This window comes from Agelaius phoeniceus, chromosome Z, assembly GCF_051311805.1.
Source record: "Agelaius phoeniceus isolate bAgePho1 chromosome Z, bAgePho1.hap1, whole genome shotgun sequence".
Lineage (NCBI taxonomy): Eukaryota > Metazoa > Chordata > Aves > Passeriformes > Icteridae > Agelaius > Agelaius phoeniceus.
Genome location: NC_135303.1, coordinates 51,894,699 through 51,913,114, shown reverse-complemented (window position 1 = coordinate 51,913,114; position 18,416 = coordinate 51,894,699). Strand labels below are relative to the sequence as shown.

The window sequence follows — 18,416 nt, the reverse complement described above, 5'->3', positions numbered from 1 at the left end:
TTTAATCTGTGATGTATTTAAAAAGAACTCTACACATCTGCCTTGGTATCTGTTTTCACTGCATTCTAGCAGTACAACTATAAAGACATATTCAGACAATTTAATGACAAAATCACATTATTTTTAAAGGGAATCTTTTCAGTTATACAGTTTTACTGCTCTGAACAAACATAACAAGTGGTCCTCTGCATGTCTGTTAGTAACACACACTGCTTCTCAATTAACATAATATTCAGAGAAGACCAGGTTTAATTCTTCTTTAAGTGGAAAGATTGACTGAAGTAAGGATATATAATATGAATATGCTGCAGTGGCTGCAGTGTCCATGGAAACTACTTTTTTACTAGAGGGGCAAAATTACAGTATCCACCAGGCGAGTTAAGAGTACATACTTATCAAGTTTTATATACTCTTAGCAGCGTCATTCCCTTATGTCAATCTTGTGTATTTATAAAAGCTCTGCAGTATGCTCAGCAGCTCTTTGACAAAACAGTCTAACAAACCCCTAATGGATACAGGGAGTCTGTATATAGCTGTGAATACCTGTTCTTCTCCCTTGAACACATGTGGCAAGGAAAAATTATCCATTAAATATTCATTTCTGTACCAGTAAAGTACTAGTGTTCTTTAGGTAACACTAGTAAAACACATACAGTTGTTAGAGCCGTCAACGCTTACTTGCCAGATACACACCAAGCAAAACATAAAAGAAGATTTGTTCTCTTCCTGCAACAATACAGGACTGTAACTGTGCCAGTTAACACTTCATTTCTCACTGTTTATTAATACAAGGGTTTGTGCAAGTCACTAGAATTTTCTATTCTATTTTTAAAGGGTTCTCATATGGCATAACAGGATTTTAAAATGCCTCAATTTTCTCTAGATACAGACGTTATAGCTTGAGATTACGTATAGGAGTCAAAAGCCTTGGAAGTGAGACAACCCACAGAAGAAAAACAGGTTAAAAAAAAAAAAAACAGCTTGGAAAGAAACCTTGGTTACTAATGCTGACCTACAGAAGTTACAAAAAACCTAATAACATCCTGTTTTCTGATGGATGTATTTGCTAGAACTGCATTTCTTTGCATAACTGCTCTTTGCAAAGCATTATTAAGTTGGAAGTATATTTTTAAAAAAACAAATATATACTAAAGTCATTGGTTAATTTGTGGCCACTAACATGCTTGTACTGCTTCATATTTATCTGAATGTTCATTTCTTCTTTCATGTTTGAGAGTTCTGTCTTATTTTGTAAACTAAGAAGCAGAAAAAACCTCCCTGAAGTTTGTACCTTCATTGTGTAGATAAATGCCAGATTAAAGTTAACCTGCCTTGTCTAATTGCAAACAGAAACAGCAATAAATGGACAGGTGTGCTTCGATCTGAAAAGGCCTCCACAACACCATTAACCACTACTCTACACAAAGAGACATTAAAGTAATAATTGAAGATCTTGAACCTGTAGTCCATTTGTATAATTTTTTAGAATAGGCATTCAAGTGCCATTTGAGGAAAAGAAGTGATGCAGTAACCATTAGTGCCCTTAGAAATTTATTCTGATGATTGAGCCATCTAAGTCTGAAAAATACACCCCTTCATTTTCTTACAGGTCACAAGCACTTTCTCATCCTGTCCTCTTTCCTTAGCTTTTTGCCCCTTTTTCTCAAAGAATATTTTCTCTACCTCCTCAGTTTTAAAAAGGCAATATACAGGAAGAAGGACAAATAAGCATCTGAATAGTGTGCACATTAGGGAACTAGTGCATCACTAGCCTTTTACTATTATTTTCATTATGAATGACATCCCAAGTAAAGACATACAACACACACTGTTTTCTTTTGGAATAAATTAACCAAGGCTTTATAGTAATTTTCCCTATTTCACAATTTACCTTGACATTTTTGCCATGAATGCATTCCATATGTTTTGGGTTTTTAAAAAAATTAATAAATATTCTATTGCTCTTGTCTATGTATCTAGCTTCTGTAGGATGATCAAACTGGTACAGCTCAAATCTCAAAGAAATAAAGATACCAGAGTGACAGACAATGCAGAACTTGGTTTAAGTAAGCCCCAAACTACTAGGCATATTCCTCAAGATACTTGCACTAGTATGCTGCTGTTAAGGCTGAAACTAATGTTAGAATTGTGTGCAACCTTTATCTTTCTGCTGGTGCTTCAAACAAACAACACAATAATCCTCATGGTGTATCAAGCTACACAATGCCCAGTCTCCTAGTGCTTTTCCTTTTGTGCTGTCCGTTCTCCCCTTTCTGCACTGTGAAGCAGGCATGTTAGATCCTGAGGACAGTAAAGGTAGGAGCCAAAAGTCAGAAAACAAAATAAAAAGAACAAGCCAAGCAGCCATGCTGTGTTCAGCTCTTTATGCAGTGATGATGATAAACAGCCATTGAAAGAGAACTAGGTTCTTTTTGATACTTATGAGTCCTTTTATACTTATGCTCCTACAACTTCTGTTAGTAGAGAAGCCTGTGTTTTCTGCTTCTGCTCCATGTTGTCCTGGTCTCCACACTAGCCCAGCACAGTCTTCAGACATTTCTCTTACCTACTTCTTGATTTCTCCTCTTTCCCAAGAATAGCTGTTCTTCTCCATTGAACACATGTGGCAAGGAAAAATTATCCATTAAATATTCATTTCTGTACCAGTAAAAATAGTATCTACTTACAGCAGGTGTTATCAGCGTGAAATAAAATCTTATAGCTGTAAGATGGCACAGTAATGAAGTTACATTCTTCTCCCCGTTGTGGGCACTTCACTTTGGTGATCACATTACCTGGCAATATTTGCTTATCCACACTGAATGAACACTTTCAAGTACAAAGACCTCACTCTGGAGACTTTGTTTGGTAGGGAGGAAAAGGGAGTAATTAGATTATTTGTAAGAAAACATATTTGAAAACAGTATCAACAACTGTGATACACATCAGAGGCATACTGTCTCCAAGCAATCTCTCTTGCATTATTTCAGTTAGTTACCTGCTTGCCAACAGGGAAGGAAGGCAAATGAAATACACAACATACTTCCCTCTAGTCCCCAACCTTCCGACCTAAGCAGAAACCCTAAGTGAAGCCTAAAAAATAAACTAGGCTTTGACCATAGTATTTCTCATACCCAAACAATGAGAAGTCATGGAGTACTTCTGCTGATAACTTTAAAGTCCTGAATAACAAATGTGAAGTATAATACTTGTGCTGCCTCACTATGAAAAGAATGCTGCTTCCACACCGAGTAAGAATCTCAATAAATATAAGCATGAAGACTCAAGCGTTTCTCACATCATTCAAAACCATTTACCCACTTGAAACAGGGAAATACAAGTTCCTTTACTCAAGATCAGCTACAGATTTTTCAGACAGCCAACACAACAGGCAGTTTTTTCTAACATACATGCCAAAGTCATAAGGAAAATGGTAGTGACAACTACTGTGGCTCTTTGTATTGGGAAGGATTACCAGGTTCTTCAAGACCCAAACTAGCCACAGACAGCACATGTAATTACAAGGCTTAGCTCCTGATGGACTTCATATCTGATGCTTTCAAGTTTAAGCCCAGAAAACAAACTCTTTTCCAGAACCTTCTACACTACTCTAACCATCTGGTATCTTATTCTACTCTTCTGACAGGTAAACTTATTAACTAAGTTATTTCTCTTGGTGACTATTTAGTTCCTTGGACCACAAGGTAAACATATATTCAGAAGCATCTTCCTGGCTCCAACTGTTATTATGGTGAAACAAGGCAAACCATAAGAATTTCCTAATGTACAAATCCACTACTTTTACTGGTATCCATGGTGCTGCCATGGTCAGCACATGCTTCCCTTTCAAAACAGAGACAAAGTCTCATTTAACACAGCAGAACTTATCCCATGCCCTCACTGCAGCAACGAAGAGATAGAAACCACTGACTAGTACAACAGCTTCATTTTCTCTCAAGAACTACTGTGGCAAATGACCACAAAACAGGCATTACACAAGTTTTGAAAAGACAAAAATAGCCCAAGCTAGCACACTGCCGTTTACAAAAGAGGTACAATGAGAGATTTTTTGACTTTGAGAGAAGAGGCACTATTTTCTTCAGCTCTATGGAGACGCTTTCCCCAATCTCCAGTTACCTTGAACTCCTAAGAAGCTTTGCAGACACTTTGAAAAAGACATTGTAGTATCTCTGAAATATACAACTGGTACTTACAACTGGTAAATATCTTCATACTGAAGGTTTGCTCTAGCACTCTGTCTGCACACTACAGAACTACTGCAAAACTCCATTATCAGGCAAGTTAAGTTGTAAAATTCAGTAGAAGCCTCTCTATCACAGAAAAAAAGAAAGGTGTTTCCTGCCTTCACACTTGTCTTAATTGTGTCTGGTTTTGTTTGTTTGTTTTGAGTTATTTACTAGCATAACAGTATTTCATTTATATAATCCTTCCAGTGAAAGATCTGTTGCTGAGTCATAAGAGTTTTGCTGGAGGGTACAATCGAATCTGCATGTGTAATTGACTTAAGTAAATAAACTCAAATGAAAGAAGCAATTTACTTTGACTAAATTGTCACACAGTTACACGGTGACAATTCAATTTACCATAAAAACTTTCTCTGTTTTGAACAAGGTCCCATCTCTCCCAATGTCACACAACTGTTCATTTTTCCTTCTCTGTGTGTGGGTGGGGTGGGAGATATTTTCCTTGTATCTGCTGACAAAGATTCACTCTGTATAATTGGAAACAAAAACCCAAGAAACCACACATCAATTCCTTTGCCTGGGATAACAGTTTTTATCTGAAAGTTTAGATTAAGTTGTAAGAAGTATGCGCTTGGATAAAAGTTGCAATTGTTCTTGAATGTGTTTTTCCTTCTTAAATAAAGGAAAAGGACTGTTAAACATGGTGTCAAATTTTACATATGTAGCTTTAATTCCACTAGAAACTTCTGAAAAGAGCACAAGATATAATTACTCAATTAAGTATTTAAGTACAGTCTCAAGTCCTCTCCCAAACCAAAACATTTCCCTTATTTTTCCTGCCCTCACAAAAAAATACAGAGAATTCTACAACTTGAGTACTGAGGTGTCTCCAAATATTTTAACACTTGACCTTTCCCTCTGCATTTTACAAGTCAACAAATATACCTAGTAAAAGGAACATGTTCTCCTTAGCTTTCACCTTCAGTGCTCAGGTCAAGAGGCAACAAAAAAGGGAAGCCAAGAAATCAGAAACTCATTCATTCTACCATTAAGCTTCATTAAATCTTGCTTGAACAGTTTAGTGGGATGATAGCTCTTCACCCAGCTCCAGTGCAGGACAATAGTGCCTGTGTAGCACAGTCAGTGGATGTAAACCTGGTCCTGGACTTGCAATTGCCTCAGGTCAGCATTTTGGCCTGATCAAAAAACATCCAGGAATCACCACATCTGCTGCTCCATTTGCTCTGGGCTGTGACTTACAATCAGCTTGTAGGACAAATATTACAGACTGCATCTAGGAGGTATGAAAAGGTAAGGGAGAACAAACAAAGGCCTGTACATAACATCTTAAAAAAATGTCTACTGCATTTGACAAAAGACTGGAAAACAACTAAAATAATCAGAATTTCCTCATTACAGTAACTAGATGAGCATCACGCAGTCAGTAACAGCACCTTTAGCAGCAAGGTGCACTTGCTTCCTAAGCGGATTTGATTTCCCTTTTTTCTCTTATTTCTGGAGAAATAAGGAGTGACGGCTCACATGTGAGATTCAGCATGCAGGCCAGATATGGTTGTAGTCCTTTCACACGGAATAATCAGTCACTGCCCCAAAGCCCTCTTTGTCTGCCACTCAGACACAGATCATTTGGTTTAAGGTATTCATTATTCAGTCTCTCCCTCAAATAAACGCCCCCTCTCTCCCAGACATGCAGCCCAAACTGTGGCTTGTGAATCCCTATCCACAGCAAGGTAATTAATGAAGCCTATCGCATTCTCATCGGTAGAGTTATCCTCAACTCATTCATGGAGCTTCCCATGGAAATAGATCAGATTGCTCCATCTAAAAAATGAAGTATTTAACATCAGTTTCTCTAGAAACCAACTGTCACAGTAAGCATAATCACTTCAGAAGTAACAATGCAAAAAACCCTTTGAACTAGTTCACTTTTAAAAAGAAATTTCTTTCTTAAACCATTGCATCTTTAAGGATTTTGTGCACCTACACTACAAAAATCAAAACCAACTTCTTTCATGCTCTTTAAATGGTGGCAATGAACTGTCTGCACTGTACCAAACAACTGTGGATTCTCCAGAAAATGCACTATCAAGACTCTTAAAAGCAACAAAGACACTGGCAAGTCCTTAGTCATTGGTTTATTGATGTACTAAAAGACACTTGGATATATTTCAGTCTAAGCATCAGAATTGAAACAAAAAATATATATTCCTAGTAAGAATAATAGGCACACAGGTTCATCTAAATACTGTGTTACCCATTCAATTCGCTCATCCTTAACCCCCTGGCCATCCTGGGCTGGGAAGCTGCCCTCATTCTTTTCTCCAGGCCCTTGTTGCTAGGGTTGCAGCTGCACAGCTCATTGCTGTTGAAGCTCATGTCTCTGGAGGGGGACACAAAGGGTTTCATTATCTGCTCCTCCCAGCCGCCAGATAAGAGCATTCCGCCCTCTCCCCCCCCAGGAGCAGGCAGGCAAGCCTCTGCCAGACGTGACCACTGACATGAGGAGCTGCAGAGGGCACGGTGCCCTGCTCAGCTGCCTGTCACCACCAGCTTGCTCCCTCCCTCCCAGCACTGCAGAAGCTGCTCATTTATGATCCAGTCTTGACTCATGACTTGATGGGGAGCTCACACTGCAATTCAACTTAAGAACTACTGAGACAAGACCTGTATTTTTAAAACTAGCGAGGACAGTCTCCTAATAAACCCAGTCTTCCAGAAAGAGCTCTGTTCAAGAGAAAAGGCCTTCTCTGGGGAATACAGACTGAAGACAGGAAAGGATTCAGTGACCAAATGAGCATACTGTGCTGTGGTCTCAAGCAGCGTTCATTCGCACTGAACAACCCTGCCATGGTTTAATTTAAATATTTACTGGCACTAAGAGCTAGATTCATTCTGCACACTTGTGAAGGAGAGGGCTATAGGCAGTGTTTCCATTTAAGAAATGTAGTTAAATAAATAAAATTAGAAATATTTAAAAATTCTTTATTTCCTGGACAGGTTTTGGTTAATTGTAAATGCCAGAATATTGTCAGCAATTTCCTAAAAGGAAGTTGTTTAGCATTTCTGGTGTCAGAAGAAAGAAAACAAAATTAATTATTTTCATTTTAGATTTCCCTTTTTCATGGCAAAAATTCACCGCTAAAGAGCAGAAAATTATTAGAGAAGAGAAAGACATTAACTCTCCATGAGAATCCTGAGTAGCAACACACAATATCTCATTAAATATGGGGTTTTTTGCTATGTACAAGTAGTTTACAATGGAAACAGAATATTTATTTCATGTACATCTTACATATACACTTTAAAGATTATCAGTTCTACATTAATAGCAGATGCATAGATTGAATAGTGTACAAAAGCATTCCCACACAGGGTGCCAGACAATCACACAGCAAAAGGTGGAAAGGAAATCACAGTCTATCTAGGCCTTTACTAAAGGCCAGACCAGTTTTTCACTTAATGTCATCAAATCAGCAGTCCTGTTCCTGAAGGCCTGTTTCTTTACAACAGTGGACAGTGAAGGAAACATCTAGGATCTGTGCCAGCTCTGAGGAAACCCAGTCTCCATAGAAGGCAATATGAATTCCATTGTTTCCTGCCTGTAAGATTAGCAGAGCACGCTGGCAAGGCTGTGCGCTTACTGTACTCCTGAACAGTCAGGAGGTGATGACTTCCAGACAGCCTGAAACCAAAAGGCTGGTACCTGTCCCCATGATCTGACAATTGCGACCTGGGCCATAGGCAGAAGCATGCTGTTTTAACTCTTAATAAAGGACAGCCCGGTCTTGTTCATGGTAACTTTCTGAGAAACAGGTTAGATCTTCCCTCATGGGTTTCCTCTTGCTAGTTCTACTGAGGTCTTCTAGCCTCATTGTTACTTCTGAAGGGCACGAGGAAAGCAGAGCTGAGCAAACCACACTTCTTTCAATGAAATAAAAGTCCACATTTCGAAAAAAGCAGCATATTTACAATTACCTGTCTCAGTTCTGTGTAAAGCATCTAATCCTGAAGAATACAACTGGTATTATTCAAGGACCCTGAGTGAAATACTTCTAGTACAACAAAAGGTTTATTTTTTTCTTACCCTACAATTGTGGGCTTTCTTCCATCATGAGAATATATCATAAATATTTAAAGCAGGAACAAAATAAGATCAAGAAATGGTACAGGTACCATTGTTTACTTGTAATACTATGTGTTTCAGTATTTGATTCCACCTGCTCTTTCATCTAGCCTTATCTCAAATCTCTGTCTCCCCCTCCTGTTACACAGCTCTGTAACTGGGATGATAGAACAACTAGGAGAGAGAACTTCAATTTCCATGTTAAAGACATACATCAGCTAGAGTCCAAGGGAAAAAAAAAGGAAAAAAACACCACAAACAACACATGTATTTCACATTAGCCAACAAGGCAGAAGTAACTAGAAAAATAAAGAGGGATAAGAGAGGAGCAGTAGAATAACACACAGTGATGCTGAAATAACTGCAGTTCTTCAACATGCAATGTAGTGAATAATGCTGACACCTGTCAAAAGAGAGTGAATCTTCTTTTTATGTCACTAGTACATCCATTATTGAACATCTGGAAAAAACCAGCAGGTGTGTAGATTCTTATATAGCTAGATAGATACCTCAAGCATTTCAGCTGCTCTAGTGAGATGTGCACAAACCTATTACTCCCAAAAAACCCCACCGATTTAACTTGCTTTGTACTATACTGATATCCCAGACAGCTGCAAAATTTAGACAGCACTGGTAACACCAGCAATAACAGTCCATGCATATTGGTCGTCAACTTTGACAAATACAGACTGGTATTTTGATGGAAAAAGGCACGGTGCTTAGGATTTTTGCAAAAATTCTGAAAACAATAGTCTAAAATTCTTTCACTTCTTGATGAATATCCCATTTTACTGTAATATTGAAAATGCAGTTTATCAAAAATTAAATGCTCTTTAAGTGTACCAATACTAACAGCACAATAATGAGATAGTAAGAAGTCTTTTAGAAGCTCTTCTGAAAAGCTACTGCTCTTAAATTGTCAAGTAATGGAGTTTTGTTCCTTTTGTAGCTTCATGTTACTAGCAACTGTGTTATTAAACACACCCTCAGAATATCAAAAGCTTCTGCAAAACTAGCTATTATTTCTGGATATATGTGAATCTTGCTTCTAGAGGATTCTCAGCTATATGAAAAGGAAAAAAAAATTAAAAAAAAAAAGGCAGTGAAACAAACAAAAAACCACTTCCACACTTGAGCTCAACATGAGCTACCAAATTAGCAATAGCTGCAGTGCTACTCTATTGTAAAGCTTCCGGTGAGTAAATGCTACGTGACTTCTTTAAACACATATGGGAATGAAAGCATATCAACCTCTCGAGACTGGAACAAGCATGTGCTTTTTAACAGTTTGTTTTGGGACACAGATTTTTCTGCTACAAAACTTCACACTGGGAAATTAAGACATCTATTTACAAGGGGTTACCAGTCACAGCAAAACAGTATGTAGGACCAATACATAGGTTAACAAAGAGTATCCATCAGTCTCCAATACTACCTTAAAGATCCATTTTAGCCCAAACCATTCTGTAATTTATAACACATATCAAGTCCCTTCCCCATAAAGGGCATGACAGTCAGTATTTGCAAAGCTATCAACTTTTTCCTGGGCTTTAAAAGCAGAAATAGTTACATACAGTCTTTCTCCTGTACCACCCACCACAAAGGACTTAATGATGTAATGCTATCCATCAGCCTTGAAATTCTGGATCAAACTAACAGAATCACCACAGTGGTACCAACCTCTGTAGCTATTCTGAGACAGAAGGAGCTAAAAGGAAGAGGCAGAAAGGTAACAGGAAGGGTTAGTGCTATATTGGAGGTAACAGGAAAGGCTGGTGTTCTAACGGGGGAAAGAGATGAAGAGGAGAAGCGAGGCAGAACAGAGCAGAGAGAGAGAAACTACACTTAGGAAACAGGTCTGAAGTTTACATATGATATAAAATAACTGGGTTGATTTGTTTCATTTTAAACAAAAAAAAAATCTGAAGAATGGAAAGTAAAAGCACAAGAGATAACCTACCATATTAAAAAGCTTTGCTGAAATATATCTTAATATTCCCAGGCAAAGACAGTTGCAGGAGATATGAAGGAGCTAGATGGAGAGCAAAAGAATGAGGGTACAGAAACAAAGGAACCATTGTACTTATGAGAGAGCACTTGTTGGCAAAATCATTCTAAGGACTGGGTTATCTGAAGGTAAATAAAATTTTGACAGTAAGTTGTGTTTTTATTCCATAGAAATTCTGTTAACAATGAGAAATTTCAGCAAACCTCCATGAATTTGTTTTCACTACAACAAATAAATCAAGTAGTAACACCTATATACAAACTGCACTTTATAATCAGTGGGGACCAGAGATTCATGTCACTGTGTGGCTTTTCATTTACTTGTTAAGTCACAGTCCATTAAAAGACAGTCAATACAGCAGTCTCTTGTGGCTTCTCAAGTTAGGGCCTTTATGTTAGAAGCATCTCAAAACTCAGATGGAAAGTTAGACTGCGAGATTGTCAGAAGTGTCATGTACCCCCACAGTTTCCACTCAACGCCCGAGAGATTTTTTGAGATGCAGGTGCTAATCAACTACAGATTCAGCTTGCTACTTTGTAAATCAAACAATTCCTCCTGCCTCCCAGCAATTAATTACAATGCTTTTCTGTGCCTCCCATCCCTCTTCTGCCTAGGGTAATTTATGAATACATAAATATAGATATAATACATGTATCTATATTTATATAGATATATATATGCTGTAACAAGTAACTATCACCCATGTAGTCTTCTTTAAGAGCAGGTAATTCACTCTTCCTCCTTACCACAGTAAAAACATCTTTCCCACAATACTAGCACTAACTTGAACAGACCACTCTTTAAAGGGGTTTAAGGTAGCCTTACTATCCTCATTTTTTAATTCACTCATATTAATTAAAAAACAAACAAAAACCCACTGAAGCTACTGAAACTCCCCACTGTTTTTGTGCCTGAGACAATTCAAAAGCAGCAATCCTCATTTGCCTGTCAGTGGGATTTAAAGAAGTTCCAGGTTGAGGCCATCCACTCTTACAGGTCTTCCAACTGTCCACCAAGGAGTGAATATTTGTGCCCAGGATGCACAAATGCAGCCCAGCCTCTGAACGTGATCCATAATTAAGGCCCAACATGACTGACAAAGTAACTGTTGACAAATACTTGAAATGAAGTTTAATAAACCAGCCCCAAACGGAAGGTCAGCCATGCATAATACAGTCACAGAGAGGCAGATCAATTATGCAACAGGAATAATGGAAATACTGGCCTACTTACCCCTCCTCCCCAATTTATTCAGTAACAGAAAACATTCCTGGTAGGATTAATAACTGGGAATGAAGAAAGACTAGAAGGATTAAAGACTGATTTCAATGCAATTGAAATTACATTTCAATGCAGAGAAAGATTTAAAGACAAGACGGGTTTCTTTTGAATTGCCTTGGTCAAAAGAAGAAATCAGATTCTTGAAAAATCTACAGCCACTACTTCATACTAAAGGGGGCAGAGCAGCAAGATAATTGCTTCACTCTTTGTATTTTACAAAGAAAATTACATAACTAATTGATGTCTATGCAAAGCATAATATTATATGAATGAAGCATATTCCAAGAAACTGATCAGTCTCTTCTGGACCCTAAGGTAGCACACAAACAGTCCAGTCAAATAATTCTGAACATTAGTAGACATGTCACAGACAGTCAGTCTCCGTGAAATGACAGAAAGGAAGAAAGAAGCCTGTAAAATCTGCACCTCCAAATAAAAATGTTACTAAAATTTTCAAGATTGTATTCTGAATCTATGTGCACAGATAAACTCTGAACAAGTGCATATTGGAACACACCACTCCTTCAAGGGACACAGGTTAAAGTGCTCTTCCTAACAAGGATGTAAGCTGCACATAATGTTAAGAACAAAGCTAGAACAAAATCCATTCTGTGCCCTGCAGTGTGCTGTTGGTCCGAAAGACAGCCTGCAAGACTGTTTTGTGTGGCAAAGACAAACTTGAGAATTAATTTCTGCTATTAGCACAAGTCTGTTCATTACTCATGCTTTCCGTCTTTATATTAGATCATTCATACGGGACAGAACGGGATCCTTTTCTTTCCTTTCAAGAAAATGGACAGCTGCATGATTAGAAGCTCCACCCAGAATTCAAGAACATTCAGACATGTTAATGGAACAAACAGATCTCTCCTGCTTGTGCTCACTTTCAGCCAGTTCTTAGATTTCACAGCAGCTTTTCTCTGCCTCTGAGCTACCTAACTTACTAGGTTTTAAGTATTTCAAGTAACTTCATGCTGCAGAATAGGAGTCTTTAACTATTTCACAACTTTAGCAATCTAATCTGACTGTGTAACACTAAGGCATTGCCTGGCAGCTTTAGTGAATGCATAGTATTGCACACACAAACCTGAAGTACATAAGACAAATAGTAAGCACTGAACATAGCAAGGACTATTAACACTCAGCCCAGGCTCTCCCAGGAAACAGGATGTCAGTGTTCAAGTACACCCAAGACATTTGTCTTTGGCATTCTCTCTGCAGAGAGCGCTTTGTCCCAAACATTAAGTATTGAATGGACTCTAGGGCATTTTCCATGGAGATGTGATTATTCAAGGTAGAAAAAGCCAGAATTATACTCTTAAGCTTCTCAGGCTTTGTGCCATAAGTACAAAGTGGCAGATTTTTTTTCCAGTATAAAATCACAATTTTTTTTTTAAATATTCATTGCAAAGTACAGTGTAAGAGGACAGGACACAGGTTTTTCAGGAAGTCTTATTTCCCACTGCACATAAGATTAGCCAATTTAAGAAAAAGATTATAGCATACAACTTCCAGAAAGGAAAAAAGTCCTATAGCAGAGAACTACCGGATTTGTGAAATAAAGTGGATTCTAGAGCGAATTAGAAGTCTAATTAAAAAAACTCCAAAACTGAAAGCTCTCTCATGTGTATATTCAATATTTTAAATTACAAGAAACTGGACATCAGGCATGTATATTTCCCAGCATAATTCCTCTGGGGTGCTGTGCTTTCCTTCTCTTCCCCATTACAGCACAGAGGATGACAAACCAGTTAAAGTATCTAATTTAGACATCAACCAATATTCCCTACACACTTTTCTATTCTTTTTGTTTACTATTCTCTGCATACAGACAGGTATAATGAAATTTGGTTACCATGACTGCAACTGTCCTATTGACAAACTTTGTTTCCTAGTTTTATGGTATCCAATGACACAAAGCTTCAGAGAATTTGTATTTCATGTTCCACATACTGTGAAAAGTGAGAGCAAAAGGACCATGGACTTTCACATTAATATAGTTCAGCTGGATCAGCTATGTTCTACTTCAAAATGCAAATAAAATGTTTCAGGAAAAAAAAACTAAACCATTTCTGAACACTTGAGAAGCTGGATCAGTCACATAATTCAGCTGCACCCCAGTGATTTGACCCAAGTTTAACAATGGAGGAAGCAGAGGACAGTCAGATACAAATACAGATGGTACAAGAGTCAGCAGTAATGGAGTGGTTGCACAAAAGGGCATCTGAAATGGAGTAACAGAAGGACAGTTTTCTACCTGTGTTACTTTCATATAATCATATTAATCCTGTAGAATAATTAATTTAGAAGTTAAAGGTAGTTAATCTACACTGAAAAACAGAAGTTCTTAATGAAATAAAATGTTGAGATCCAAGATCTTATATGAGTTTCTTTCCTTTCCTTCTTTCCTTTCCCTTAGAGTAAAAAGCACTGAATTAAATTTCAATTATGTAAATGAACTAAAATTTCTCTTTTTGGCATTGCTTCAAATAAATGAATCAACTATTAAATTGAAAATTAGAATCATAGAGAATTAATGAAAGTGTGGGGGATGAAGTCTAAACATTTCCTTACTCAGGAAACTAAAACCTTGCACAGAAAAGCCAGCCCATGGAGACCCAATTCAAAAATCATATACTAAAAAAGCACGAGAACATAAAAGACATATCTGAGATTTTGAAGATGTGTGTTTTTTCTATGGTGGCATCAAGATGTGCGCACAACATATGAACAGTCCACCAGCATTTTAGGGTAATGACTTCTGGATGCAAAGAGTAATGCAGAAACATTGCACCAGCTTTTAGTTCTAGACATGAATGGAACAAAGGCTTCCTTGCCAAACTTTAATAATTTACAGTTTTGACAATGCCTTCACAAGAGAAAGGTTTTTATCCATCTTTTCCCTCACCCCAGTATTCTAGAACTTTAGTGAATTAGCAATAAGAGAATGGAAAAATTGAGAAAAACACATTTTCAATGTGGTTTTTTTTTTTTTTCAGATTTTTTGGAGTTTCCTCTTAACAGTTGGAAAGTGTATGTTTAAGAGTATCATGAGGCCAGATGAGGAATATACTAACTATGAAGAAGAGCCACAAGCCTAAATACTTATACTTCACATGACTGGAAGTACATCCACAAAGCACATGGTCAGAGTCATGTGACAAAAGCCCTGGCATGTGAACAAAGTCCACCACACAACTGCAGTGAAGCAGGGAAAGGAAAAGTTGCAGGGTTCTAGGCAAACAGGCAGCAGGAAATGGCACTAGAGCACTGTCCATCACTATCTTACATACTTTCAATTTCTGAACCTCAAAACCTTAAGAAAAATGAAGAAAAATATTAGGATCTAAGGCTTTTTTTTATTTTTTTTAATCTGGAATAGGCCAGATTATAAGGTTTTTATGGAGATTTTACCATCACCAACATCATAGCTGCCAGCAAGGCAAGTCAGGAAGGCTGCGCTTCCTACTCTATGACTGAAGCTTCCTGGAGACACTCCTGGAGGTTGTACAGAAAGGCCAGCCAACAGGTTGGGAACACCCATTGCACTTCACTTGTTTCTGGCACAAGAATGAAACACACGTACTTTTGCACTGCGAGTTCTCTTTGCTTCCTGTCTGCTCCTGCTCCAGTGGCGATCACCACTCACTGAACCTCTGCTCCAGAAGCTCTGCTTCTTCCCCATTTGCCTTCCTGCACCAGTTGTCATCCATCCCTGTACCCTCCTGCTGCTGCTTACAGTGCAGCCCTTACTCCCCCCCTCTGGTTTTAAATACTGCTCTTCTTTTCCTCGGAGTTGTCTTCTTCAAATAGATATCATCACCATCATCTTTTACCTATCCTTATCACCCCCACACATGCTACCCAACTGCCTGCCTTCCTTCTTCCATCCACCCTCACGGGACAGTATTTTTCTAGTTGTGAATTTTTTTGAGGTTGGCAGTTTATAAAACTACTTAAAAATTACCTTAGATTTGGGCTAGTTACAACAATTGGGCTACTATTTCTTTCTCTCTCCCCTTTCCTGACAGAGTCGAAAGGTCAGAGATTGCTACCTGCACAGCCCATTTCCATTCTGCAATGAAACATTTTTCACATGGTGGGCACATAAAACATCTGGGAATGTCCTTGAGTCCCAGCAGCAAGCAGCAGGTCAAAGCTGCAGGGTCAGCAACAGGGACTGCAGCTCCTGCTCCCAGTGTGGGATGCCATTTACACTTCAGTTTCTCATGCTAATAATACAGTCACCTTTCTGTCACATGCTTCTCCAGGGTAAATTCCTGTGCAGACTTTCTTCCCCAGACTCCCTGGCAGAAACGTTTTACAAGTAATAGTGAAATGAGAGCTAAAAAGATCAGGTGATAATGGAAAGGAAGTGCACAACACTAAGGATAAGCCCAAACATGTCTGGTATAGTCAGTCATACTGAAAACACATCAAGAGTGTTCAAAGGAACTTGAGGGGAGGGAGACAGAAAAAATGAAACAGAAAATGTAACACTGACTAGCATCTTAAAATGTAAAATGTAATCTTACCTGTATTTAAACAAAATTCAACATACTTTGAGTATTTTTAGGGTAAAGCATCAATTTTTACTGGTACTTGAATTACATACTACATGAATGGTGATTAGAAGCAGAGAGTAAGGTAAAATAGAAAGACACTTATCTCCTGAAAAAGAAATCAATAACAAAGCCTGTAGAACACTATATGGAGAGTTTTTGCAATATGTTTCACAAGTTGCATCTCCTTCTGGAGAAACAACATGTGCAAGAGATTTTTATATACATTTCCAAATGTACTGATATCCTACAGGATTCTTTTCCACAGAGTTCATTTGGATTTTTAAAAAATAAAATATGAAAACAGTAAAAAAAATATTAAAGGAGAACTACAAGCTTCTAAAATTGAAATTGCTGTGTAGAATTGAGGTCATAAGAAATCAGCAATAGTTTCAGGGCTTAACTGCTTCATTGGTTGTTAGTGTAATCCACAGCAATTAACCCCATATAAATGTGCTACAATCATTATCAATGAGCAAAGTCAAATAGGAATAGATCTATCTGAGTATTCTGGTGGAGGAAAATTCAGGTAATTAAAACTACTGTCCATTCCTACAAATTATTTAACACCACACCAAAGCACATGTACTTGAAATAAAAACTAGAAAGTAGTGAATTAAAGTTGGATGAATCCTTAAAATCAGAGCAAACCAGGATAAACAACTCTGTAATATACAGAGCTGCAAACTAAATTATTAAAGCCATGAAAGTTATTACACAAAGAACACCAAAAGAATTTTGTCATCTTATATTGGAATTAAGTATTTGAGATCTCTTTAGAAGCCTTAGTTGAAACAAAGGAAGTGAAATATGAAATACATGTAATTAGCAAATCCATCAAGAATTTTCCCTGATAAGAAAATTGGGAAAAGAAATGGAAGTGTATGTGGCTGTATGAATACCAGAGTCTTGGGGCAACAAGACAATAGTTCGTCAAAAATAGTTTATTAAATTTATTGAGCATTACAAAGTACCTGGACTTCCTATCACATTAGATCTGAACATTAATGTATTTTTATTATGAGCACAAAGAACACTTGAATATCATAAGTCTGCTCAACTTCTTATCAGGGCCTGCTTAGAGCTCACAAGAGGTGCCATGAAACCACATTCAGTCTTAGTAAGGTTAAAATCTGTATCACACTTTGATGGTTTTGGTACGATGAGTATTTATAGATCTGTCATACATATCTGCATCAACATTTAAAGTGAATAGTAAACCGAAAGTATTGCCTACCTGAATTTCCCAACTTCTGTAACTTTCTTTAAGCAGCAAGTTATTCAGTGAAGATATCCCCAATTTTAGAGAGCGATGAAAAACTGAAAAAAAACAGAATTAAGTTACTATCTGTTACAGCACCTAATCCAAACTATTCACAGTGAAGAGCAATGTAACTTCATGGTTCCAGGAAAAAACCAGCTACCAAGAGGGAGAGTCAGGAGTTCCTCCAAGGCTTCTCCTTTGCAAAGCACCACAGGTGTCAGAATAACTGAGCTACTTCCACTTGTGAATGATTCCAAGGATTAGGACTACCTTGTTTACAGCACTGCTGAAACAAACTTCCACTGACTTGTGCACTATTAGGTCCTCTTAACCCTTATATCCCAGTATGTTTATACACTGTTTAAAATACATAAATAATTTTTATATTAGCAGGGGTGTGTGGAAATTGTATGTATATTCCAACATTATTTCTTCAAGAGTATAGCTAGTGATCAGATTTCAATTTACTGGCAATACCAGGTCATTCAGGAATAACTGTTTTGTACTAGTTCCCAATAATAATATGTAACATGGCAGTTAAATGCCATGAAGTGTGTGAGGTTTAGCAAACAAGTTTTTTACTGAATCACATCCATGACATCTGCTAACGAGTTCAGCAGTTCTCAGTTAAAGGAAGGATGCATTACAAGTACTGCAAGCAATAAAAGAAACACACTCATAAGAGCTGGCTCTGAGTGAAAAGAAGAATCACTGCTACTTGAAGTAGTAGGAGAATATTTAGTGCTGCTAAACCTCTATTCAAAAAGCTCAACCCAAACAAACCAGAAGACTCTGGTATTCACAGAGCATCCACCTGCAATGATAGTCATGAAAGCACTGATATATCAGAAATGGGTTTCAAAACAGACAGAAGATGTGAGGAAAGATGAAAATACCAAACAATCTAGTTCACACTTCAAATGTGCATATAAAAATAACGTAAATGTGGTAG

General features: G+C 37.7%; 1 protein-coding gene across 7 annotated transcripts in view; it reads right to left on the bottom strand.

Moving 5' to 3' along the window:
* Positions 1-18,416, bottom strand: part of CDC42SE2 (CDC42 small effector 2) — an 83,366-nt gene that overhangs the window by 51,181 nt on the left and 13,769 nt on the right. For 4 of the 7 annotated variants that reach the window (XM_054651656.2, XM_077172253.1, XM_054651657.2 and 1 more), the window contains exon 3: positions 17,438-17,520. The exons of 2 other annotated variants lie outside the window; for them this stretch is intronic. The gene's annotated coding sequence lies outside the window, so the exon portion shown is untranslated. Of the gene's footprint in view, positions 1-16,173; positions 16,310-17,437; positions 17,521-18,416 lie in introns of all 7 variants that reach the window. One more of the 7 variants, XM_077172254.1, reaches the window with a different exon arrangement.